The sequence below is a fragment of the Orycteropus afer genome, unplaced genomic scaffold (assembly GCF_000298275.1).
Source record: "Orycteropus afer afer isolate SDZICR_OR568_19922 unplaced genomic scaffold, OryAfe1.0 scaffold00017, whole genome shotgun sequence".
NCBI classification, from domain to species: Eukaryota; Metazoa; Chordata; class Mammalia; order Tubulidentata; family Orycteropodidae; genus Orycteropus; species Orycteropus afer.
The window spans coordinates 11,131,843-11,157,264 of NW_006921604.1; positions in this window are offsets into that span (position 1 = coordinate 11,131,843).

Here is a 25,422-nt window from a genome sequence, read left to right on the forward strand (position 1 = left end):
AAGTGTGTGTGGGCTGCTGTGTGAAGGGTGAATTTGCTCTGTGGATCTTCACCCAGGTCCTAGTTAAAAAAAAAAAAAAAAACACCTGAAATCTTCAGGGAGAAATTGTTGAGATCTGTAACAATATTTCAAATGAAAACAAAGTGAGAGCAATAGTGTAGCAAAATGGTTGGTGAATCCTAAACAGAATTCCAGGGTTCATTGCATCATTTTTTTTCAACTTTTCCATGAGCTTAAAAAAAAAAAAAAAGGAGCTCTGATGGTACAGTGGTTACATTTGGCTGCTAACCAAAAAGCTGGCGGTTCAAACCCACCAGCCACTCCAAGGGAGAGCCACAAGGTTATGCCTCTGTAAAGATTTACAGCCTTGGGGCAGTTCAGCTCTGTCCTATAGGATCACTATGAGCTGGAATCAACTTGATGGCAGTGGATTTTTTTTTTTAATAAGCTTTTAAAAAATTTAATTAAAGTTGGGGAAAAAAAATAAGTAATTCAATGGATGGGGTACAGGGCCAAACTAGAAAACTCTTCATAAAACTTGTTATGTTCAGATTTTCAAGAAACATCAGCATACTATTGTGAATCTTAGCTATGTTAGCATTAATATTAAACCCATTAAAATGGTAGTTATACTTGCAAATGCCTTCACAGTTGTGTTTTATAATATTTACTCAAAATGTTCTCATGCAGTACACTGTAGCAACCTTACATTTTTTGTGCCCAGAAGCAGTTCATGCCACAGACCAAGAAGACATTTCCCCACAAAAACATATGCATCTTACCAGCCAAGAGGACTCCCCAGGTGGTGCAAACAGTTAAATGTTTGGTTACTAACTGAAAGTTTGGAAACAGAGTTCATGCGAAGGCATCTTCAGAAAAGTAAGCCATTGAAAATCCTGTGGAACACAGTTATACTGACATACATGGAATCACCATTAGTCAGGCTTCACTTGATGACAGTTGGATTACCAGTGTATGTAAGAGTTCTAATATCTGTCTTTCAGAAAAGATCTACAGTGTTTAATTTAAATATACTGTGAATGGTCAATCCAAGATGGTGGACTAGGCGACTATATTATCCAGACCCTCTACAACAAAGACCCAAGGAACCAAGTGAAATGGATACAGATCACATTCCTGGAACCCAGAGGGTCAAAGGAAAGGATAAAGAGATAGATCAATTATTGGTTAGAGGAAAAGACTGAACAAAAACAGAGAAAAAGGAGGCATATGGAGCAATGAATTGCCAACTGGCGCAGCACAGTGCAGCCATTTTGAATGATTGCAAACAGCAATCCGATTAGGTCAGGAACCAGATACTTGGCTCTTAGCCATAACCAATTACTTTGAGGGAATGAGTCACTGGGCCTGGGGGCTCAGGATCACAGTCTCAGGGGATACTAAGATCAACTAGCATAACATAGTCCACAAAGACAATATTCCATAGCCTACTTTGCTGAGTGGCAACTGGAGTCTTAAAAGCTTGTGACCAGCTATGGAAGGTGCAGCTATTAGTCTCTCCTCATCTGGATTAAGAAAGAGTGAAGAAAATCAAAGATGCAAGGAAACAATTGGTTCAAAGGACTCATGGAGCATGTAAACCCCAACCTCCATGACCCTGAGACCATAAGAACTGGATAGTGCCCAGCTACCATTGTTGACTGATCTAAAAGGGATCACAATAGGAGGTCCTGGAGAGAGTGAAAGAAAAATGTGCAACAAAACTCAAAATAATAATGTATATATAAAAAAAAAAGACCAGGCTTACTGGTCTGACTGAGACCGGTCAAACTCCCAGACTATGGCCCTTAGACACCCTTCATCCATGGAACTGAACTCAACCCAGTGACTCAACTTTTAGCCAAACAAGAGACAGGCTTATAAAGTGAACAGTAACACCAGGGGGGCAGACATCCCTTAGAACAATCAACCATACAAGATAAAAAACGGCAGTATGTGGCCAGGAATAAAGCTCAGAAGGCAGAAAAGGATAGGAAACAAGGAGAATGAAAACAGAAAACAGGGAAGAAGTGGGAAGAGTGCTATTACCTTGTGGGGGTTGCATTAATGTCACGAAACAAAATGTGTATGAATTGTTGAATGGAAAACGAATTTGCTCTATAAACTTTCACCCAAATCACAATAAAAAGTGTTAAAAAGCGAAGTAAAATAAGATGCTTACAGTGAGTTCCATGGCACAAGTATTCTATACTTGTAAAAATATATTTTAAAAAAAGAAAGTGAACATCATTAGACTCCGTCCCTATAAAACATTCTTGAATCATTTTTGCTGGACCAATAGAAATATGCAAGAACCCTCAAGCACAAAACATCCTCCCTTCCCCTCTGGGTTTGCATTTCCCTACTGCTCCTACCAGTGCAGATCAGCTGGGCTGTGCTCACTAATTTACTGACAGCAGTGTGATGCTGACAATCTCTTCTAAAGGGATGCCCCATTGCAGTCTGACTAATGTGGATTAACAGCCAGAGAGAAGACAGCCCCACTGAAGGACAACTTGCAAGAAGAGCATTGCATACCAAGTCTTTTGTCACTCTAATCCCCCCACTGGGAGCTCTGGTAGTATAGTGTCTAAGGCACTTACTTGACTGCTAACCAGAAGGCTGGCAGTTCAAACCCACCAGCCACTCCTTGGAAGGAAGGTTGGGCAATCTATTTCAGTAGTGATACTGCCTCGGCAACCCAAGGAGGGGTCACTATGAGTCGGGTCTGACTCGACAGCACATAACAACAACAAAATCCCCCCACGAACCAAGACAGAAGATATGCATTGTTTGCTATCTACTACTCCTCTGTGTTGGACACCAAGGAGTCCAGTAACCTGTGTCATGGTTAAGAATGCTGGGAAAGTTATTTTGTAATTAAATTTCTATTTTCTCTACAAGACAGAGAATTATTAATTCCAACTCAAGCATTCTGGTAGTCTTATTTAAATATAGTCATCTGATGGTTAGGTATGTATCAAGCCACTCCATTTAATGTCCATCCACTCCCAAGTCAGTCCTGGATTTTAAAATGTAGGGTGAAAGAAAAAAAATACTCAGTTGCTGTCAGGTTGAATCATGGAGACCCCATATGTGTCAGAATAGAACCATGCTCCCCTCTAGGATTTTCAACCCCTGATTTTTCAGAAGTAGATCACCAGGCCTTTCTTAAAAGGCCCCTCTGAGTGGACTCGAACTGCCAACCTTTCAGTTAGCAGTTGAGAATGTTAACCATTTGTACCAGTCCCAGGGACTCCAACCTCTAGGGTAGATAAGGCCTAACTAAGGAAGTACAAAGTTATCTTGAAAAGCAGCTAGAAAATACAAAAAAAAACAAAAACAAAAGTCATGGCTATCAAGTCAAATCTAAACCATAGAGACCCCTCCTTGGGCTTCTGAGGTGGTATCTCTGTGGAAGTAGATTGCCCAATTTTCCTTCTGAGGAGTGACTGGTGGCCCTGAACTGCCAGCCTTCTGGTTAGCAGTCAAATACCTTAGACACTATGCCACCAGAGCTCCTTGGAACATATAAGCTGAGCCCATTTAAAGCCCTCCCAAAACCAAGAAACAAACTCACTGCCATCAAGTCGGTCCCACTCATAGTGACCTTCCTTGGGTTTCTGAAGTGGTGTCTCTACAGTAGATTGCCTAATCTTCCTTCCAAGGAGTGGCTGGTGGGTTTGAACCACCAGCCTTCTGGTTAGCAGTCAAATGCCTTAGGTACTACACCACAAGAGCTCTCAATGCCCTCTCCGGAAGGCTAATTCAAAATACCAGGAAGGGGCTGACCTGGATATTAGATCCACAGGTAAATCTGTAGCCCTGCTGCTTTCAACTACAGTTCCCAAACAGCACTACTCTTGCAATGCTCCAACACTGAAAAAAGATCTATCTTCAGAAAACGAAAGCATTAGGATGAGGCAAAGCCTGCTACGAAAAACGAGAGAGGCTGATATTGAATCTGATTACACAAGTAGCATCTTCCCTAATCCCCTTGACCAATCTGCAAAACATTAAAAACAAACAGGAATTGCATTTCTTACCTACCATTTATTTACAGAGTCAAATTTTAAAGGCCAGTGAGCTTTACAGGGGTAGGTTATTTGTATATGTCTTCGTGGATGTGCACCTCTAAATTTATGGGTGTGTAACATACACTATATGTGTGTGTTTCAAGAGAGGAAAACTAGGATAAGGAAAGATTACTGAAGCAGGGTAAGTTTCAGCAAAATGTAACCATCACCTCAGAAACAGGGAACTAGAGTAATTAGATTACAATCTTTCCAACACTGTGGGAGAGATTTGATCAATTAGAGCCTAGATCAGTTACATTATTTGGTTTACCTAAGTAATGGACCCTTAACTGCAATCAATACTTCTCCAGAGGGCGAGTCCATAAGGCCTGATATACATTCAACAAAAGGCAAGTAGATTTTCAGATGGTCTTAGAATTTTTATTCACAGGCTGTCGGAAAGGGATTGGAGAGGGTGGAGAAAAATAAGGAAATGGACTTTTAAACTTGCTATATGGATTATTTATTTTCTTAGTTCATTTATGCGCTATTTCCATGGTTTTTATATCATTATGTCTTGGGGTTTTTCTTTTTGGGAGGTGCAGTTCATATATGAATTAGTTTTACTCAAAGGGCCTTCTTAATTCAGGGGTGACCAGTGACACCATTCAACTTCTTTTTAAAGTGTCATTTCATAGAGGAAAGAATATTGAGATTAAGATTTCTATTTATGAATTGTTCTAGATACACAAATATAAATTGTGGGGCGATGAAGAATAGCAAAAGCCACTCCAGATCTCTATTCTCCTGCACATGACTCACTCCACATCATAGAAGAGCCATGGGGTGTGGGGGCATCAGACCCAGTTTAAGAATGCCTAGAGCTGACCTTGGAGTCCCTGGGTGGTGCAAACAGTTAACACCCTTGGCTGCTAACCAAAAGGCTGGAGATTCAAGTCCACCCAGAGGCACCTTGGAAGAAAGGCCTGATGACCTACTTCCAAAAAATCAGCTATTGAAAATCCTACAGAGCACATATGGAGTCTACTGATACACATGGTGTTGCAATGAATCACCATCAACTTGCTGGCAAATGGTTTGGTGTAAGAGCTGACCTTATCCTATCTTCTAAGTATCCTCGCTTACAATGGCTCCTTAAGAGCCACATGTTAGCATCAAACATTCATCAAACATCCCACTCCCACTCTCCTCCTACTCCAAGGCTGGGTACAGAGATGCAATTCAACTTGGTGAGTTAATTTATCAATTCAGTTTAGAGCCTAGAAATGATGGACATGTGTATCTAGACAAAACACTCCCCAAAGCACTTATTCTAAATCCATTCACTTATCTTAATAAAGTAAGTTTCCTGCAGGGCTTTGAACCAGTTCATTCCAGTTCGACCCCCTGTGGAGAATCTGCATTTCCACTCCAGACACACTGAGTCAAAATCATCAATTTCACAAGATCCCCAGATGACTCTTTTGTATACATGTAAGAATCCCTAAGATTCTGTAAGAATCCCCTGGGGATCTTGTGAAACTGTCAATTCTGACTCAGTATTATCTGGGGTGGAAATGCAAATTCTCAGCAGGGGATCAAACGAGAATGAACCAGTTTGAAGCCACGGTTGCCTGGAAAGGCAGGCCAGGGATGCTAGCCCCTGCCTACATTTCCCCCATTACCCTTCCACATGTTTTTGCTTGGGTGTTCACACCTGTGACATGTAAGACTCTTATCAGTTGTTCGTTTAACACACATGTAATAATTAGAAATTAAACAACTAATTCCCCACTTCCTCAAGGGTAGGGCTCCAGTTAAAAGGTACTGGAAATACCTTTTGGAAATGGAACAAGAGGGGAAGTGGAGAGGGGGAAATTCATACTCAGAGTTTATTTTGCAGAGCTGTTAAGTCTCTGTAGCAATGATGAAGAGAAGCTGAGGAAATCTAAAACAACAGGTAATCAAAAAGTCATTTATATTTACCATTTATCATCAATTATCTTCCTCTTGGCAGCAGTTGAAAAATTGTTTTACTTAAAAATCAGCCTGTTGACTATTTAATTCAACACCTGAACTGTGTTAAGTGGCAGCGCACTAGCCACCATGGAATTTCAAATTTTGCTGTTTTATAGTACTGAGAGTTGACTCTGAAAGCAATCTTCTGAGTCATTTTATTACGGTTCCACAACATGAGATGTGCTCAGTGCCAACAATGTGGAAACATGACAGGGTATTACATTAGAAACTTGTATCTAGGCTGCCAATTCTCCAAAATGGAGAATATGCATATGGAGCTGTTTTCTCATCTATGAAGTAGGGATAATAATGTGTAACTTGAATAGCTGTTTTAAAAAAAGTTGCGCGGGAGTCAACTCTGACTCACAGCAACCTCATTTGAGTCATATTAGAACTATATTCCACAAGGTTTTGAATGGCTGATTATTCTGGAGTAGGTTGCCAGGACTTTCTTCTGAAGATCCTGAGAAGAATAGAACAACCAACCTTCCGGTTAGCAGTTAAGCATGTTAACCATTTGCACTACCCAAAGACATCTAGCTTTTTCAGGCTATGGGGGAAAAAAACTATCTAAAACATCTAGAATAATCCTTGACACATGGTAGGTGTTTAACCTATTACGATGATCTTCAGAAGCAATATCCTAAAGGAAGAGCTTCCCTTTGAGTGTCAAGCATCTTTCTGGCCAAATTATCTGCTGTTGCAGCAAGAGGAGGCCATATGCTGAAAACACAAAGGGAATTCCTCCTATGAATCTTCTGATGGTGGCCTTCAACTCATTATACATGCCAACACAAAATCCTGCCTGAAGATCCCCTTCCTCATCCTCTTGGCAGCATTCAACAATTAACCAACATTTTTAGGCTCACTGAAAGGGACTGAAGGATGTTTACGTATAAAATGAAGAGCTTAAATTTCAAGTACAGAAGCCTTTGGCTGTCACCTGAATTTATTCTGACTACCTTTGTATCTAGTTTCTGTATCACCTCAGCAAAATTAAGCACTCCACTTTATAGTGGCTGCACTTCTTTGTCCTGGTGAAGGTTCTTACTCCTAGCCATTACTTCTTCCATTCTTTTTAACAGAGTCAGCCTAACCCTGAGAGTTGAAGAGGATGCAATAAGTCATTAACATTGCCTCTACACTTAATTAAATCGGGGCTGTGGAATGAGTAGACCTGAACCCTAGAGCCACCTTAGTCACTAACCAACACGTGAACCTTGCCAGATAGAACACACAGCAATCAAATCAACTACATCTGTGAAAAGAGGCAATTGAGAAGATCAGTATTATCAGTCAGGACAAGGTCAGGGGCCCAACTACAGAACAGACAATCAATTGTTCATATGTAAATTTAAGTTGAAGCTAAAGAGAATTTAAACCAATCTATGAAAGCCAAAATACAACCTCGAGTATATCCTACCTGAATTTAGAGACAATCTCAAGAATATATTTGATGCACTGAAAACCAGTGACCAAAGACCAAATTGTGGGATGACATCAAGGGCATTATACATGAAGAAAGCAAAAGGTCATTAAAAAGACAGCAAAGGAAGAGAAGATCAAAATAGATGTCAGAAGAGATTCTGAAACTTGCCCTCAAATGGAGAATAGCTAAAGCGAAAGGAAAAAATGATGAAGTAAAAGAGGTGAACAGAAGATTTCAAAGAACAGCTCAAGAGGATAAAGTAAAGTAGTATAAGGAAATATACAAAGACCTGGAGTTACCAAAAGGGAAGAACACACTAGGCATTTCTCAAGCTGAAAGAACGGAAGAAAAAATTCAAGCCTCGAGTTGCAATATTGAAGGATTCTAGGGGCAAATAAATGGAGAAGATTGAGGTTGTCAAAGAATTCACATTGCTTGGTTTTACAATCGATGCCAACGGAAGCAGCAGTAAGGACATTAGACGATGTGTAGCATTGGGAAAGTCAACTGCGAAGGAACTGTTTCAAGGGCTGAGGAGCAAGGATATCTCCTTGAGGACTAAGGTGCGCCTGACACAAGCCATGATATTTCCAATCGCCTCGTATGCATGTGAGAGCTGGACAACGAATAAGGAAGACCGAAGAAAAGTTGATGCTTTTGAGTTGTGGTGCTGGCGGAGAATGCTGAAAGTACCATGGACTGCTAAAAGAACTAACAGATCTGTCCTGGAGGAAGTGCAGCGAGAATGCTCTTTGGAAGCAAGAATGGCCAGACTTCGTCTCACCTATTTTGGTCATGTTGTAAGAAGGGACCATTCCCTGGAGAAGGATGTCATGCTTGGTAGGGTGGAGGGTGGATGAAAGAGGGGGTGCCTTCAACGAGATGGATTGACACGGTGCCTGCAATGATGGGCTCAAGTATAGCAGGGATTGTGGGGCTGGCGCGGGATCGGGCAGTGTTTCGTTCTGCTGTGCATGGGGTCGCTATGAGTCGGAAACGACTCGACGGCTCTTAACAACAACAAACAAGGGCAAAAGATTGAACGATGCAGGAAGTATCAAAAGAAGATGGAAAGAACACAGAGAGTCACTGTACCAAAAAGAACTGGCTGATATTTGACTATTTCAGGAGGTGGCGTATGATCAAAACTCAATGGTAATGAAGGAAAAAGTCCAGCTGCATTGAAGGAATTGGTGAAAAACAAGGCTCCAGGACTGATGGAATACCCCTTGGGATGTTTCAACAAATGGATGTAGCACTGGAGGCGCTCACTTACTTATGCCAAGAAATTTGGAAGACAGCTACCTGGCCAACCTACTGGAAGAGATCCATGTGTGCCCATTCCAAAGAAAGGTGTTCCAAAAGAAATTATCGAACAATATCATTAATATCACATTCAAGTAAAATACTGCTAAGGGTAATTCAAAAACAGTTGTAGTACCTCAACAGGGAACTGCCAGAAATTCAAGCCGGATTCAGAAGAGGGTATGGAATGAGGACTATATCACTGCTGATGTCTTATGGACCTTGGTCGGAAGCAGAGAATACCAGAAAGATGTTTACCTGTGCTTTATTGACTATGCAAAGTCATCCAACTGTGTGGACCAAAACAAATTATGCATAACACTGCAAAGAATGGGAAATTCCAGAACATTTAATTGTGTTCATGAGGAACCTGTACATAGACCAAGAGGCAGTTGCTCGGACAGAACAAGAGGATACTGCATGGTCTTAAATCAGGAAAAGTGGGTGCCATGCTATATCCTTTCACCATACTCATTCAATCTGTATACTGAGTAATCTGTGAAGCTGGACTATATGAGAAAGAACACAGCATCAGAAGTGGAGAAAGACTCATTAACAACCTGTGATACACTGACGCACAACTTTGCCTGCTGAAAGTGAAGAAGATTTGAAGCACTGACTGAAAATACTGAATGTAGCATAGACTGCTAGAAATATGAACAAATCTGTCTTGGAGGAAGCACAACTGGAATCCTCCTAAGAAGCAAGAATGGTCAGACTTCATCTCTCATACTTTGGTCATGTTGTCAGAAGGGACCAGTCCCTGGAGAAGGATATCAAGCTGGATAAAGTAAAGGGTAGCGTAGTGGCTAAGGCACTTGACTGCTAACCAGATGGCTGGTGGTTCAAACCCACCAGCCTCTCCTCAGAAGGAAGATGGGGCAATCTACTTCTGTAGTGATACTGCCTCAGAAACCCAAGGAGGGGTCGCCATGAGTCGGGTGCAACTCGACAGCACATAACAATAACAACAACAAAGTAAAGGGTCAGCGAAGAAGGGAAAGATCTTCAACAAGATGGACTGGCACACTTTATGTGAGAATGAATTCGAGTGTGGCAATGATTGTGAGCACGGTAAAGGATCAGTGTTCCATTCTGTGTGTCATACACAGGATCACTGTGAGTTGGAACGGACTCTTTAGCACCTAACAACAACAACAATAATGTAGGTTAACATTGCCTTGATTGTTGTTACTGTTTTTTTGCTTCATTTTATTTTTCTGGTTATATCATATGTTGCCTGATATTGTGTCTGCAATGGACTAAACCTTAACTCATTTTTACATGAATTGCAGTCAGGTCAAATTGTAAGCTAATACTTTTCTTGTGGGTGTTCAGTGCATAAGTGCAGGGCTTTATTACTTTACACAAACTCATCTTGTTAGCTTGGGGCTAGAAACTGTGTAATTCTTATCCTGTCATCCAGAGGACTATCTCTTCCTCTCACCTTGGTGTCATCCTGAGATTAGATTATGCATCATCACTTCTAATAAAAAACATTAGATGGCAGCTGGCCCAGTGTAAAGTGTCCTATTAGTACCCTCCCTCCAGGTCCCAAATCTCCAGCCCTGACTGCAGGTTTTTAAAAATATCATGTCAGGCAAAATCTGAGGTTCTGATTAAATATGGGATTTAGGGGTGGGGGAGTGGTAAGGGGAACTAAGTCATTAGTAAGAACTTCCCAGGTGATTCTAATGTGCAGCCAGGTTAAGAACTAGTGTTCTGTTGTCTCAACCAAGGGCTGGGCAATCTTTTTGTAAAAAGAACTGATAGCAAATATTTTATGCTTTGAGTGCCAGGTGGTTTCTGTGCAACTTCTCAACTCTGCTATTGTAGCATGAAAACAATCATAGACAATATGGAATAGACTTGACTGTGTTCCAATAAAACTTTATTTATAAAAACAGATGGCGGGTGATATTTGGACCGAAACCAGAGTTTGTTGATTAATCCATTCATCACTCCAGTTTTAAAATGTTTGTTACACCAAATATAGACTCACCCAACTGTATTATTACCCAGCTTGCATTCTTCCATCTTGTCCATAAACAACAGACTCTTAAGAGGCTTGTTAAAATCAATAGTCACTCTCTCTCTGCCATTCCCTTCATATATCAGACTAAGAATCTTATCCAAATAAAGAACAAACTTGTTCTTGGAGAACCCATCTTGTCTCCCAATAATCACGGCTTTCATTTTGTATGTTCACAAACATCTGCTTAATAGTTTTTCTAAAATTTTCTCAGAAACTGACTTAAGCCCACCCATCAGTTTCTATTTGAAAACTGGAACTTGTTTGTTGAAATCATTTATGGATTTTTGGTACCTCATTCTCCTTGATACGTAAAGTATTATCTAAGGTGTTTCTACCATAATATCTGCATGTTCTTTCAGGACCAAGAATTCTCAATGCATTTTTTCAGGAGTTCTTGTTCTCTCTTATTTTCCAACCACGCTTATTCTCCCAATTCCATTTGAAGATCCTTCTATAGAGTCACTATAAGTGAGAATGAACTTGATAGTAGTTTGTTTGTTTTCCCTGATAAAAACGATAAAGTCAAAATAGAGTCAGGCAGTTCTGTTTTCTCCATGTCATCTCTTCACACTGTTATCACTGGTTCTAAGTAAGGCTATACTGCCTCGCCCCACCCCCTCTTTGGGCTCCTACTATAACTGTTTTATCACCCTATATGCAGGTGTCTTAGCTACCTAAAGCTGTTGTAAGAGAAAACCGCAAGTGGATTGCTTTAACAAACAGAAACTTATTTTCTCACAGTTGAGGAGGCTAGAAGTCCACATTTCAGCTCCCGGGGAAAGCGTGCTCTGTTATCGCTTTAGCTTCTGCTTCCTCATTCCATGGAGATCTCTATGTAGCTTGGCATCTATCTCACCCCATCTTTGCTCACTGGCTAGATTGTTTAATCTCTTTGGTATCTTAAGAGAGTGACTCCAGACAAACCCTACATAAACATGTATAAACTCTATTATCTTATCTCATTAACATGTCACAGAGACAACCTATTCCTAAATGTGATTATAACCACAAGCATAGAAATTAAGACTGACAATCCATAGTTCGGGTAGTTGGCTGCCCTGAGGTAAATACTAATAGAGCCCCTTCACTCTAAAAGGGGCTCTGGTGGTGTAGTGATTAAGGCATTTGGCTGCTAACCAAAAGGTCAGTGGTTCAAAACCAATAGCTGCTCCGCAGAAGAAAGACAATGCAGTCCGCTTTCATAAAGATTTAAAGCCTTAGAAACCCGATGGGGGTCACTGTGAGTCAGAATCAACTTGATGGCAGTGAGTTTGGTTTTTCTTGAGTCACTCTAAGAAGTACTCAGTTTGAACAGCTGGTTTCACAGGTAAAGATGGAGAAATGGAGACAGACAACATTCCATAGGTTTCATAGGTTCTTAGGTCTCTCTCACACTGAAGAAAAAGAAGATGATTTCTCAACTGAAGTCTCTAAGCACAATGGGCTCATTTCCTAGACTCGTCACTTGCAAGCTGTGTGACTTAAGTTACTTAACCTCTTTAGCTCTCAGTTCTGCTCTACAGAATTCCTGTGCCTATCAAATGAGAATGCATAATTAAAGCACTTAGCACAGTACACATATCACATAGTAAATGCTCAATAAATGTAACATTATTGTAACTAATACTATTATCAATTTTCTCTACTCCCTGCACCCCCTCACAGCTTCTCAGCATGTGTAACTCTCCATGGGTGTGGTTCTTCTCTTTCTGTTGGAGCTCACATTGTTTCCTTCAATAATCTCACCCTATTTTAACCTTGCCTCTGTGGTGGTTGCTGTTAGGTCCCATTGAGTTGATCTTTGACTCCCAGTGACCCAATATGACATGGTTTAACTGGCCCATACGATTTTCTAGGCTGTGCTCTTTATGGAAGCCCATCTCCAGGCCTTTCTCCTGCAGAGCCGCTAGGGGGGTTTGACAGCTTGGTCAGCAGTCAAGCTCTTAACTGTTGTCCACCAGTGCTACTCACCCCCGCACAATCCTGCCAAAATCTCCCCCACCTTGTGGAAGAAATCAGCATCTTCACTAGAAAGCTGGAACACTCAGAAGGTTCTCCTTTGGCAACGAAGCAACCTGCATTTATAACCTACGTAATTTGTGAGCTGCTTTGGCAGGAATGCAAACACATATTCCATGAATCCCTCACCATCTACATTTCCTGGAATCAAGATAAACTACTCTTTTCATCGTTCCCTTGGGAACACACTCCGAAAACTTGAGAGATTTCTCCTCTTAAATAGCTCCAGTAAATCACACTAGCTAGAAAATAAAACGACTACGTTAACTTTCTGAGAAAAGGCCTGACCTAAGGCATATTCAAACGGCATTAGTAAAGAGACCATATAAGAAAAAAAATGTGTGATAGTTGGGGTTTTAGTAACCTACAAAAATAGCAACCATTTATTGAGTGGCTACTATATGCCAGAATGATCCTTAGAAGAACGGCCAGACTTTGTCTCACCTACTTTAGCATGTTGTCAGAAGGGGCCATTCCTGATACTGTGGCTGCAACAATGGGCTCAGGTATAGCAAGTATTGTGAGGTTGGTGCAGGACCCGGCAGTGTTTCTCTCTGTTGTGCACAGTGTTGCTATTAGTCAGAGCCGACTTAAGGGCACGTAACAACTATATACCAAGAAATGACAAACTAAGCAGCTTATAAAAGTGAGCTCATTTATCCTCTCAACAATACTGCTGGAAATTAAAGTTCAGAAGGACTACGTAAATTGCCCAAGATATATAACTAGTAAATGGCAGGGTTAAAGTTCACCATAGGTTTTCTGTATCCAAATTTCAAACTCTTTCCAATATGCCATGCTGTTTTCACGAAGAACCAAGTCTGTTTTTAAACAGTTACAAAATGACCCTGCCCAAAGTGGATTTTGACTCATAGCCTCCCACCCCGACCCCACTGGGTTTCCAAGGTTGTAAATCTTTACAGAAGTAAATTGCCTCATCTTCCTCCCACAGAGCAGCTGGTGGGTTTGAATTGCTGACCTTCTAGTTAGCAGCCAAAAGTCTCACCCACTACACGTCACCAGAGTACCTTACAAAATGAAAATGCCTCAATCATTTTAAAATATATATATATATATATATATGTAAATGTATAAACCTTGTTGATTATGAAGATAAGTGACCTTTACTCAGTGTGGATGATAAAAGTCAGATATTCAAGGCTGCTTTTCACAAAAGACATTCTTAACAAACACGAAGACGGTGTCTTGAAGCAGGTTACTACAGGTATTCCTTCAGCAAACCTAAAGGTGTTATGTTGATTCAACCTTTGTACCAGAGAGAAAATCAGTAAATACCAACAAGTGACCCAGGATAAAGCATGTCAGCGCTGAATTGAGGAAACGGAATCCTGCTCCCAGCCCTCACACTCACTATATGACCTAGCACAAAACATTTAGTGCTCCTGAGCTTGCAGAAGTTAATCTTCTCTGGAAAAGCATAGGTTCTCTTTCAAAAATGGTGCTGGGACAAGCGGATAACAAGATGCAAAGCATGAAGTTGAACCCTGTTTCAGGGAGCCCACGTTCAGAGATTCACTAGAAGAACTCAAAGGACTCAGCATACAGTAAATTGATATAGTAAGAATATACAGCAGAATCATTAGGGGAAACGGTACTGGTGGAATCTGGAAGAATCTATGATCAGGCTTCCTTACACTCTCTCCCTTCCATGAAGAGTCACATGGAACACACTGTTCCCCCATAAACAAAAATGTGGCAACATGGGAGCAATGTTTCTGCCCAGTGACAGCGTATTGAGACTCAGTGCCCAAGGTTTTTACTGGGGATTGATCATGTAAGTACCCTCTGCCTCTCAAAAAAAAATAATCATTGCCATCAATCAAGTCAATTCCAATTAACAGCAACCCCTATTGGGTTACCAAGGTGGTAAATCTTTACGGAAGTAGATTGCCCCATCTTCCTTCCACAGAGCAGCTGGTGGGATTGAACTGCCAACCTTCTGGTTTACAGTCAAATGCCTTAGGCACTGTGCCACCAGAGCTCCTTTACCCTCTGCCTAGCAGGTACCAAAAGTACAGATCTTCAGAAGGAAGGCCATACCGAGCATAAGCCACAGTGTTTGCACAGTCTAGGCACCGTAAACTGCCCTTATCTTTTAGGAAATAGTAGAGACATTCCCAAAATCTAAGTTTCCAGATACCAGCCACAGGCCAACCTTGCTAACAAACAGGCCCATCTAAGGATAGAAACTTAAGTCTACTTTATTGGCCTTTTTTGTACATATCCCTTCCTCCCACAATACACAAAAATTAATTCAAAATGGACCACAGAGCTAAAGCTAAGAGCTAAAACTACAAAATTTTTAGAGAATATAGAAGTAAATCCTTGTGACTTTGACTAGTCTTATTAGATACAACACCAAAAGAGCAAGCCATGAAAGACAAAATAAAGTGGACTTTGTCAAAATTAATTTTTTTGTGGTTTCTCAAAGGATATCATCAAAAAAATAAAAACAATCCACAAAGTAAAACATTTTCAATCATACATCTGAGGAGTAATTTGTATCTAGAATATATTTTAAAAACTCCTACAATGCAATAACAAAAAGACAAATAACCTAATTAAAAATTGGGCAAAGGATTTGAATAGACATTTCTCCAAAGAAGATATAAAAATGGCCCATAACCACATGAAAAGATACTCAGCTTCATTAGTCATTAGGGAAAAGCAAATCAAAACCACCATGAGATACCACTTTGCACACACTAGGATGGCTATAGTTAAGAAAACGTAATAACAAGTGTGGGGAGGATATGAGAAATCCTCATATACTGCTAATGAGAATGGTGAAACCACTTTGGAAAACAGTCTGGCAGGTTCTCAGAAAGTTAAACACAGGTACCTTTTGACCCAGCAATTCCAATATGAGGTGAAATAGTTCTTTAAAGAAATAAACACATATATTCACACAAAAACTTATACAGAAATGTTCATGGCAGCATTATTGATAATAGCCATAAAGTAGAACCAAGCCAAATGTCCATCAACTGATGAATGGATAAATACAATGTGACTGCAGTATATAATGTTGTTGTTGTTCTTGTTATGTGCTGTTGAGTTGGACCTGACTCATAGCGACCCCTCCTTGTGTTTCTGAGGCAATATCACTACAGAAGTAGATTGCCCCATCTTCTTTCCAAGGAGTGGCTGGTGGGTTTGAACCACCAGCCTTCTGGTTAGCAGTCAAGTGCCTTAGGCACTACACTACCAGAGTTCCTGAAATATATAATATATAATTATAAACCAAAAACCAAACTCACTGCCATCAAGTCGATTCTGACTCAGCAACCCTCTTTGGGTTTCCAAGGCGGTAAATCTTTACAGAATTAAATTGCCCAATCTTCCTTCCACAGAGTGGCTGGTGGATTTGAACCACCAACCTTCTGGTTAGCAGTCAAGTGCCTTAGGCACTACGCCACCAGAGCTTCTATTTATATATAAATATATATTAAATACTCATATTAAAAATAGTAATCAACAACAAAAAGAAATAAAGTACTAATACATGCCATAACATGAATAAACTTTGAAGCCATTATGCTGCATGAAATAACCCACACACAAAAGGGCACATATTGTATGATTTATATACAAGGTCCAGAACAGGCGAATCTACAGAGACAGAAAGTAGATTAGTGGTAGATCAGGGCTGGGAAACTGAGGGGAATTGGTAAGTGACTGCTAATAGGCACAGGGTTTCTTTTTAGAGAGATGAAAATATTCTAAAATTGTGGCGATGGGTGCACAACTGTGTGAATATTAAACATCACTGAATTGTATACTTTAGATGGGCGAATTGTATGGCATAGCAATATCTTAATAAAGTTTTGTTTTGTTTTGTTTTTTAAAAAAGGAAAACTGTATCTCCTCATTTATTCTAAATCCAAGGCAAGTTAACAAAAGAACAATGAGAAAAAGGTGGCTAATTTTGGATCCAGAGGCCACATCAAGGGTCCCATTTGATTGAAGAGTCAGCCAAGAAGCCAGATGTCAGCAGATGTCAAGAGTGGAAGAATATTACCCAGGATCTGGCATTGATGCCTTGCAAGTGCCTTTGAAAGGGAACAATAAAAGCTTATCTGTCATGAAACAACAATATCCAAAGAACAAGCTCTGATGAACCATATGATGTGTTCAAGACATACATTAAGTTTTGTGTAACAACTAGCACACAAAAAAAGCATAGGACTAAACGCATCAATCTGATCCATGTGTTTCATTCAAAGAGAATCCAAAGGGTTTCAACGCGCAAGTGAAGATTATTACCAAACAATGTGGGAAACACTCTCCATCCTCATTCAGTTCAACACTAGCCTCTGGGAACAGATAATTTCATTCTCACTTGCCCAGCTCTGTGCTATTCACAAACTTGCCACTTTTACAGTCATTTGAATAGTTAAAAAAATGTTGGAAAGAAACAGAGTAAAAGTCCCAGTGCTTGCTTCAGGCCAGGCAAGTTTTCTATGTTAGCCTTCATCAAGGGTTTCCAAGGCTGTAAATCTATAAGGAAACAGACCGCCTCATCTTTCTCCTGTAGAGCAGCTGGTGTGTTTGAACCACCAACCTTTTGGTTAGCAGCCAAGTGCTTTAACCTTTGTGCCAGGAGGGTTCCACAGCCACCCAACGTGAGATGATCATTTTAGAGAAGGGAAAACTAACACACAGGAAATGTTAAACGTGCAACAAAAATTAGACTTCAAACCAATCAATCTGGCTCTGAAGACAATGCCATCAACTAATACACTAACTGCTGTCTACTTGACTGCTATCTTTCTGGCCACAATTTCTCAACTCTTCTAGAAGATAGTTAAAGATTTTATTAAGGTACAGATAACACTACATAAATAACATTTCCCTGAGCTATCAGAGATATTTTTTTAATTATTTATTTTTATTAATTTTTTAATTTAAATAAACCTTTTATTTTATAATAGCCTTAGATTTATACAAAGATTACAAAAAGTGCAGACATAGTCTGTATGCTCCGCACCCAGTTTACCCGGCTGTTAATATCTTACATTACTATGGTACATTTGTCACAACTAAGAACCAACCATGGAGTACTATTAACTAAAGCCCACACTCTTGAGTTGCACTACTGCTTCTCCTCACATCCTTTTTCTGCTCCAAGAACCCAACATATTACATTTGGTTAACATTGTCGCTTTCTTAGTTATCTATCGCTGCTATAAAGAAATATCATGGGTGGATATGGCTTTAACAAACACAAATTTATTTTCTCACAGTTTAGGAGTCTAAAGGTTTAGGAGTCTAAAAGTCTGAATTCAGGGCACTGGCTTGAAGGAAAGCTCTAGGGGGAAGTCAGCTCTAGGGGGGGAGGGGAAAGGTCCTTGCTGCTTCAGTTTCTGTTACCTGGTTCCCTAGCAATCTCCATGTGGGTAGGCATCAATCTCCCCCCACCTCTTCTTGCTAATGTGCTTGTTTAATCTTTTATATCTCAAAAGAGATTGACTCAAGATATACCTTATACTAAGCCTGCCTCATTAATGTAACAAAGACAACCCAATCCCAAACAGGATTAGAACCTAAGTGCAAAGTCTAGGATTTATAACACATATTTCTTGGGGGTAAACAATTCAATTCTTAACAGTCCCTTAGCCTCATCTGCTGACAGTTTTTGCCTCTCCTTGGTTTTTGATGACCATTAACAGTTTTCAGGAGTACTGTCAGGCATTTTGTAATTTGAATTTTTCTGATTTTTTTTCCATGATTATGCTGAGATTATGGGTTTTTAGGAGACCACAAAAGTGAATGCCATTATCACCTCATACCAAGGAGACATACTATCAATATTACTTATCACTGTTGATATTAACCCTGATTACCTGGCACAGAAAATGTTTGCCAGGTTTCTCCACTGAAAAACTTACTTTCTCTCCTCTTGCCATACTCTGCTATTTGGAAGTAATGCTGCCCACTTGCTCAGGACCATGATCACAGGGGACAATTAAGCTCAATTGGCATAACATATTACACAAAAACATTGCTTTACATCCTACTTTGGTGAGTAGTGACTAGGGTCTTAAAAGCTTGCAAGTGGCCATCTAGATGCAACAAATGGGTCTCTTCTGATGCAGACCAAAGAAGAATGAAGAAAATCAAAGACACAAATTAGCCTAAGGGACTAGTGGACCATGGGAACCTCAGCCTGTATGGCCCTAAGACCAGAAGAAGTAGATGGTGCTTGGTTACCACCATCAACCACTCAGAAAGGGATCACTGTAGGGGATCTTGGATAGAGTGGGAGGAAAATGTGGAACAAAACACAAAAGCTTGAGAAGCAAATCTGGGTCTCCCACATGGAAGGAGAGAATTCTCCAATGAGCCACGAATGCCTCAATACAAATATGTTGTTGTTGTTGTTGTGTGCTGTGGAGTCAGCCCTGACTCATAGCGACCCCTCCCTGGGTTTCCGAGGCAGTATCACTACTGAAGTAGGATTGCCCAACCTTCCTTCCGAGGAGTGGCTGATGGGTTTGAACCGCCAGCCATCTGGTGAGCAGTCAAGTGCCTTAGCCACTATGCTACCAGAGCTCAAAATCCATCATCAACAATGTTCTAGAAAACTGTATTTTTAAGACACAATACAAATATAGTGTCTTAAAAACACAGTTTTCTAGAACATTGTTGATGATGGATTTTAATGAAGTTAATCTGGCATAATATTTTTTAAAATAATACAACATGCCACATAACAATGTACTGTATATCCCTGCCTACTTTGTTTTCAGTGGCCCGGTAGTGGCTCTGTGGCTCACTGGTTATTATTCTTATGTCTCAGGATCATGGGGTGGCGGTGGGGGGGAGTGAAGGGTGTACAAGATATACATTCTGCAAGGTAACATGAAAGCAAACCAACTGGCATTTTAAATAAAAAGTAGGAAATCCATTCTATTCTAGAAGAGGTTTAACAATCAGAGGCCAGAGGAAGGAGAAAAATCACCCTGTGATAGAAGAGACAACACATGCCATATGTGTTTGTTTATACAGACAAATACTAAATTAGAAGTTTAAAATGAGTTGCCAAATTAAAACAGAGATAAAGTTGAGGTTTCAGACTTTTCAAAGGAAATGTGCCATCACGTATTTCCTGACTCCTCACACTCATCTAGTCTGAGCAGGAAAGAAAAAGGAGGTCAAAAGAGGATTTTGTATTTTTTCCTGAAGGGGGACAGAATGTGTTGTGATTAATGTATCACTACCAACAGGGTTGGAGGTTGGGTGATATGGTTGGGATATGTACCCTCAGTTCAAGTCCAATGAGAGAGGCTTCAAAGTAGAGCGCTCACAGCACTAGGTTCCCCTGGAATTTGAGAGGTATACTGGGCTGGCAGCTGATGTATGCCTAGAGAGCAAGAGACAAGCCAAAATTCTATTAGGAAAGTACTTATACCTCATCCCCCCTTAGCGACTCTACAGGACAGAGCTGAACTGCCTCACTGGGGTTTCCAAGGCTGTAAGTTATTATAGAAGCAGACTGCCTTATCTTTCTCCCACAGAGTGGTGGGTCTGAACCACCAACATTTTGATCACCAGCCAAGCACCTGACCAATGCTCCAGCAGGGCTCCTTCAAGAGGAACAAGTGCCTTAACCTGAAGAATGAGACACAGAGCTTGTTGCAGGAATGCCAGCCAGTGGCCATCCTGCCCAAAAGACTTCTTCTGTTGGGTAAGACAAACCCAAAAGGGTCTAGATGGAGTGGACTTCTATAAAATCATAAGCTGTGGGTGACTTGGAGCAGCTAAAGGAGAACACTGCCCTTGCAAGAGAGCTGCACTGGGAGGCCCAGCAGAGGGCCCAATATGCCCATGTGAAAGTCACTTTAAAATCAGGGCTTCCAAAAGCATGGTAGACTAAATATGCTAGGGGGTCTACCAGTAAAACAATCAGATTCTGAGTAGAGAACAATTATTGTGTAGCTGAGTTCAGAAGAAGTAAGAAAAATCTCCAAGGGAGCAAAAAATTACAAAACAAACAAACAAACAAACCTGGGCACTAAACACAAAAAACAGGAAGAGTTCTATAAAGGCCAAGTACTGACCTCAACGTGGCCTGAGAAGACTGGATCTTGTGATCAGGTGAGAGAACTAAAGTGAAACTCTTGGATTACACTGGGGAACCTACAAGGGGTGAAAGGTCTCAGGACAGTAGCACCTCATGAATACTAGTAGAGGCAAAACTAAATACTCTCTGAAGGAAAGCACCCATGTTTTAGACACCAAGGTTTTATTTACAGAACAAAATTAAACATGAGCTAACAATCAATGGTTACAAAATACACAAGGAAATAAAACACCCTGAGCAAGAGTCAAAACCCGTAACAAACAACAGATTTAGATTGCCATAAACAAAACCCATTGCTGTCCAGTAGAGTCCAACTCACAGTGACTCAACAGGACAGAGTAGATAGAGCTGCCCTGTAGGGTTTCTAAGGCTGTAATCTTTATGGAAGCAAACTGCCACATCTTTCTCCCACGGACTGGCTGGTGGATTTGAACCACCAAGCTTCTGGTTAGCAGCCGAACACTCAATCATTCCACCACCAGGGCTCCTTTAGATTTCTGCATTGTTGTTAAGTGCCGTTGAGTTGGTTCTGACTCATAGTGACCTTATATACAACGGAACGGAACGTTGCCGGGTCCTGCGTCAACCTCACATTAATTGCTATGCTTCAGCCACATCGCTGCAGCCACTGTGTCAGTCCATCTCATGGAGGATCTTCCCCTTTTCCACTGACCCTCCACTTTACCAACTATGATATACTTCTGACAACCGTGGGCCTCAGGTATTTCAATTATCAGTTAATAGAATACAATGTAACTACATATGAAATATAAAAGAAGTAAAAGATAGAATACAAAATATGTAATAAGTGACTATCAAAATGACCACGTAGATTAAAAAGAGCCAAATATAACTTCAAAAATGAAAAATTATTGAAATAAAAATTTACTAACAAGATTATAGAGTGTATTACTCACTGCCATGAAGTCGATTCCGACTCAGTGAACCCTCCTTGGGTTTCCGAGGCAGTATCACTACAGAAGTAGATTGCCCAACCTTCCTTCCAAGGAGTGGCTGGTGGGTTTGAACAGCCAGCCTTCTGATTACCAGTCAAATGCCTTAGGCACTATGCCACCAGAGCTCCTATACAGCATATTAGTCAATACTTAAAATGAAAAATTAATAAACCGGAAGGGAAAGCTAAAGAAATTACCTAAAAGGCCACACAGAGAAATAATGTAAAGAAAAATATAAAAGATGTTAACCAATATGAAGAATACAACAAGATCTAAAGTATGTCAAATCAGAGTCCTAGAAGAAAAGAATACAAAGAACAGAGGAAAGGGAACATTTAAGGAGATAATTAAGGGCTTTCCAGAAATGATACACCAATCAGGGTAAATAAAAAGTAATCTAAGGGCAATCTACTTCCGTAGTGATACTGCCTCGGAAACCCAAGGAGGGGTCGCTATGAGTCAGGGCTGACTCGATGGCACATAACAACAACAACCTAGACATACTGTAATAAAACTAAAAAATAAGACATGCTAAGCAGCAGCCATGCCCAGAAAACACCAAGCCAGCTTATGACCAGACCAGTCAAGTAAGTAATTCTCTCTACCTCCTACAAATTTTTTTCTTCAATGTCTTCCCCCTCCCCACCGCCCAACGCACAGTGTGACCAGACTGCTAACCTGAAGACTGGCAGCTTGAACCTACCCAGCAGTGCCACAGAAGAAAGGTCTTGACCATCTGCTTCCATTAAGATTATTCTTGTTGTTGTTAGGTGCTGCTGAGTCAATGTCAACTTAGATCAATCCCATGTAACAGAGCAGAATTGTCCTATAGGGTTTTTCTAGGCTGTGGTTAAAGCATTCTGCTGCTAATCAAAAGGTCAGTGGTTTGAACCCACCAACCGCTCCGCAAGAGAAGTTAAGCAGTCTGTTTCCGTAAAGATTCACTGCCTTGGAAATCCTATGGGGCAGCCCCACTCTGCCCTATAGGTATGCTATGAGTCAGAATTGACTGAATGGCAGTTGGTATGGTATGGTTAATCTTAACAAGAGCAGGTCACCAGGTCTTTCTCCTACAGAGCCTCTGGGTGGGTTCTGAGGGGGTTCAAACTGCCAGCCTTCCCATTAGCAGCCAAACAGCACCAGAGCTCCTTCTATGAAGCAGTTCTACTCTATAACACGGGGTCACCATGAATTTTAATTGACTAGAGAGCAGCTAAAAACCACCACAACCCAAAGAGAAAAAGCTAAAGTGTGTGTGGGGGGGTGTGGGGGGGTATGTGTGTGGGTGTGGGTGTGGCAGGGAGAATGAAAAAGACAACAAACACACAAAGACAGGCTGGATACCTACAGCTATGCCTTAGATGGGGAGGAAAAGTCTTCCCTCTAAATGAGTGAAATTCTGAAGTTTTCATTAACATCTTAATATAAATGATGAGACATTCTAAGTGCTGCTAAATTGATAAAGTATTTTCAACTTAAAATGTCCACTGTAGGAAGCAAGAGACCTTTGATTTAGCCTTCATATACAAAAAGTTTGTGATAAATTCCTGTTATTTATATATTAAAAGCTGTAGAAGAAACCAAGACTATCTCTCACCATTTATTTTCCCAGGGTCAGAAACCACAGTGGGCTTGATAAACATGGCTTGTGCAAATACAAAAATACATTATTATGCAGTGATAATTTTGATGCCTATGCTCACCTCCACCCCCATTTCTAATGTGTAAAGCATTAATCTGCCAACTCGTTGTGAAAAGCATCTATACTGTGCTCTCTTTTGTGAATCCTATAGATGCAGTATGATTAGATACTCTCCTTATACATCAGCCAGCCAGCAAAGAGGATGAGATAATGAATAACACCCAAGGGAAGGAAAATCCCTTTTTCAGCTGGTTTAAGTCATGCTGATAATGTGCACACAGCATTTTGCATTTACCATAAAGCGCTTCAATTAGTTCATAGACAAGTTAACCTTCTAACTCCCAGAAAATATAATTCATGCACATTTTATACCATGCAGCATTCTGCTAGCTATTATCAATCATTTACAAGTGTTATTTGTCTATAAAAATGACACTAAATTTTTGAAAAATGAGACTGCTCTGCCTGCTTCTGGCTGTGTTTTAACAAATGGTACCAACGCAAAAGGCTTTAAGTCACATAAGGAGCAATTAGTCAAAGAAGCCATAAATATTTTTAAAAGGCTATAAATGATTGCTTGTCTAGATAGCAAAATGTCTGAAGGCTGATACATAATAAGGGTTAACATAAAAGAGTACACTCCATTATTTATTGTTAATAAAGTTAATCAAATTCAGTGCTTCTTACTCATGCATGCATTTAAACAGAAACGTGAGTATGATATGCATATTTATGGAAAACAGCCAAAAGATCATTATCTCAAAGAAAATCCAGCAAAGAAAAGGTGCATAAAATGTAGTTGTTAGCCTGTTACAACATACATAAACTGTTTTGCTTAAAATACAAATATTTAGTTTAATTAAAACCATTAAGCTAAATAATATTTCCACAACTGACAACCATGACTAAAACACGAATTCCAAAATGCTAAAATAATTTTGGTGGTGAGAAAAACACGTAGTCAGACTCCTTTCATTTTCCTTTTCTCTGGGATCTTATCCACCTATCCTATTTTTGTTCTTCCGCTCAAAACTCTATTCTCAAAAGATATACAGTATTAGAATCTTTTTAAACCAAAATTAGATAAGCATAAGCTCATCAATCAGCAATTTCTAAATACATTATCTTCAAGTGGCTTGGTCTTTTATGTCATTTATCTGCTTAAAATTAAGTGTAAACGAGCTCCCAAGGAAAGAAGATACAAAATTAACTTCATTTCATAATAAGTTCCCCAATCACGCCAGCAGACAGCTGACATTATCACAGCTCACACTTATAAATCAGTGATTACATACACTAGTTAAGCAAGAGAAGAAATGAAGAAGGCAATTACATAGTGGTGTCATTCCCAAGAAGCACATTTGTAGTCAACGTTGCTCAACAGGAGTTCACTTGTAGTTCAAGTAAAAGACCCCCCAGACCTTTGGGGAAGTAGTGATTTCTGGGGGAAAGAAAGTCTATGCAATGTGTCTTACCAGAAAAAAAAAAAAAAAATGCCAGTAAGGTATCACTGAATCGTAACTTTAACTCATTTTATTATTTATTCTGAAGTTGAATTCTAAAACTTATGTCATTAAGCAATAAAATAGTAACTGAATCAAACTGAGACTAGAAGACCTTAAGCAAAGGAGTAATATCTAAAATATCTGCAGACATTTAGTAATGAATGATATGGGGACACAGGAGATGAGCTGCGCTTGGTTTCCACATCCTCTTCTACTCCGTGCCACTTGAATAAGGGCCAAAATGCCACTTCTAATCTTATTTTCCATTGCTTAGATCCGTTTTATTAACTCCTCTTTTATTGCACAGTTGAATATTCTAATTGGCACATTGTAGACATATAGCTACTAGATGTCGATTATATTTTAATGTGTTTGTAATGGCCCGCAAT